Genomic DNA, 3,527 nt, shown 5'->3' on the forward strand with positions numbered 1-3,527 from the left:
TGAGTAAACCCCTAAAGTAGGAATCCCCTTAAAAGTATATTAAATCTACTCACTTTTGTTTTCTTGAATATTTCATAACAAATCATAAAAATATCCAGTAGGTATGACCGATAGGTTAAAGTGTTTTTTAAATTAATTTTTGGTTTTGGTTTTAACGACACCACTAGAGCACATTAGTTATTTAAAAGTCTGTTTTGTGTAACGACACTACTAGAGCACATTGATTAATTAATCATCGGCTATTGGATGTCAAACATTTGGTATTTCAGAGGAAACTCGGTACATTTTTTTTTTTTTTATGCAGCAAGGGATCTTTTATATGCACTTTCCCACATACAGCAATGCACATACTACGGCCTTTGACCAGTTGTGTTGCACTGGATGGAACGAGAAAACCCCCAATCAGTTGAATGAATCCATCGAGGTGGTTCGACCCTGCGACGCAAGCACCTCAAGCGAGTACACAACCGACTGAGCTAAATCCCGCTCTCATTGATTTTTTTAATCATCGGCTATTGGATGTCAAACATTTGGTAATTGTGACTCATAGTCATCAAAGGAAACCCGTTACATTTTTCCATTAGTCTAGTAGCAATTGGGATCTTTTATAGGCACTTTCCCACAGACAGGAAAGCATATACTACAGCCTTTGACCAGTGGCGGTGCACTGGCTGGAACGAGAAAACCCCAACGAGTTGAATACATCCACCGTGGTGTTTCGATCCTGCGACGCAAGCACCTCACATGCGCGCTCAATCGATTTAGCTAAATTTGCCCCCCCCCCCCCCCCCCCCATCTCCACCTCCCGACAGGTTAAGACGTGATATTACATTTTGAATATGTTTTGCACCATCAGTCGTGCCGGTGACGGACAATGGATTATTACTGTACATAGTTCTGCGTTGCTTTAATTTTTTTATCAGGCGCGGATCCTGTGGCAGAGTTAAGTTACGACAATTGCCGAAGACGTTACCATAGAAACGTTAACATTTGTTTTGACGTGACGTCAACAATGCTTTGGCGTTTTAATATGCTTATTAATGTCAAAGCGATACGTACGCACATTCCTTTAACTTCAGAAATGTGTGAAAGATCTCTGTTTGGCAGTTATAATCATATTAAATATGATTTGTTTTATTTATTTTAAATGTGTATAAATATACAAATATCTGTGCATGGATTTAATTCTGCAAACGATGAGTGAAGATACCAATAGAGGTAAGTGGTTGATTGTTAATTTAATTGTTTCTTTGTCAGGACCGATCAAGTAGGAGGAGTGGTGCGTAAACCCAGCCTTCCCCCTACAAAAATGGGAGTCCGTACGCCTATGTTCGGTGCCTAATACCTATCATGTGCCAGTGTAAGAATGAAAGAAAGAAATGTTTTATTTAACGACGCACTCAACACATTTTATTTACGGTTATATGGCGTCAGACATATGGTTAAGGACCACACAGATTTTGAGAGGAAACCCGCTGTCGCCACTACATGGGCTACTCTTTCCGATTAGCAGCAAGGGATCTTTTATTTGCGTTTCCCACAGGCAGGATAGCACAAACCATGGCCTTTGTTGAACCAGTTATGGATCACTGGTCGGTGCAAGTGGTTTACACCTACCATTGAGCCTTGCGGAGCACTCAGTGTAAGAATGTATGTGTATGTGTCACTGTGTGTATGTGTGTGCGCGCAGGTGCGTGTGTCTGCCTGTGTGTGTTTGTGTGTGCGCGCGTGCGTGTGCGTTTGTGCGTGTCAGTGTATGTGTGCGTGTCACGGGGATTCTATAATACCCGTAACCGAATAAAACACGATTGTCCAATATCTCTCCTAACTGTATATCTATTAGATCTCTCTGTAGCGGGCGGTATATACCCGCGTTGGCTCGTCTCTAGGTATGATCAGAGATACGATCTTATATAAAGTATATATAATATAGCACGTTTAGTTCACTAGAAAACACAACAAAACACAATACACTTTGGAATCTGTATTAACCTACGCTGACAAATGTACAGAATCAGTAGTTAATTAATAACAACAATAATAACAACCCAGAACTGATCACTTAATTAGTTAATCTCTAGGAGTTTAGTTTACACAATATGCTAATCACTTCACCGTGACACAACACCCACACGTGTGATAATTGAGAAACGCTTACTACTCGTTCAGTAACGTGTGATAATTGAGAAACGCTGCCAGGAGAACTTAATTAATAAAGGAATTACAACACTATTCCTAACTGGTTAATTTTTAATTAACCCTTAACTACTCATTCAGTAACCTTGTAACACAGAATTAATACTGGTACCTATCACAATAAAGACAATAACCTACAGTTTACCTAGGTCTTCTAGGATGACTGGCTAAGCTTTATATTACCAAATACTCGTATAATGTTAGAACAAAAAGTCTACGATTTACTTCGTCAGATGACCGAAGACACTGTCTAAAGAATATTGGTATAATACAGTATTAAAATATTTAAAGTCACATCAATCACATCAAGGTTATACAACAGAGCAGAAATAAAATATTTACCAAAGTCCAACGGACTACGTTCCCTGGGAGCCGTCCTTTTTGCTTCTGCCATAACTCTAAAACACTCGCTATTTATTATAAATCGAAATATCGCCTGGGGGTAAATCGCGGCACCGAATCGGTATATTTCTCTCTGATCGTCAGTCTGGCTGTCGCCAATCCGCGACCAATCCCCTGGCCATAAACAGCACTACCGGAGATATTACGTAACTACTAGCCACATGGCCTCTACACCTGCTCTGGGTGTGTATTAGGCGTACCGATCTAGGACCGTCGCGCAGAAGTATTACGTAACAAGTTGCCCATCTGGGCTTAAGTGCAATGAAACTGCACACGGCCTTCTAAAACAATTAATAACGCCACAGGCGAAAAAAAAATAAGAGCATGTACCGTCACAGTGCGTGTGTGTGTATGTGTGTGCATGTGTATGTATGTGTGGTGTGTGTGTATGTATGCGCTTGCATGTGCGTTTGCGTACCTATCCGGTTTTTTTGTGGTTTCGTTTTGCGTTTGTCGTTATTTTAGCCGAATAATCCAACTCCTATTCTCTAAATAGTTTTACTCCTGAAAGTTACTTGGGCCTATAATTGTTGTTTTGTTTTGTTTAACAATAATGCTTGTTGGTTAATGAAGATCGACAAATTTAGTTGTTCCACGATAGTTTATTTTTCAAATACAAATACGATTTGTATACCATATGTAAATAGTCAAATGGGTATTTTCACGATGACTGACGTTACATACAAGGTCAACTTTTTAACTTGAAATATATGTACCTGACATGTACTTTGGTATCCACGCATTTCTTGCTGTTATGTTAAATGACCTTTAGCTAATACTGAACACACACCCCACACCCCACCACCACCACCCACAAAAATACGTTGCCATTTATATGGCCACCAAACAACTACACACAAGATAGTACATACCACGACCTTTGATACACCAGATGTGAAGCACTGGCTGAAACCAGAAACAGCTTAATG

The sequence above is a fragment of the Gigantopelta aegis genome, chromosome 10, assembly GCF_016097555.1.
Source record: "Gigantopelta aegis isolate Gae_Host chromosome 10, Gae_host_genome, whole genome shotgun sequence".
Taxonomy (NCBI): domain Eukaryota; kingdom Metazoa; phylum Mollusca; class Gastropoda; order Neomphalida; family Peltospiridae; genus Gigantopelta; species Gigantopelta aegis.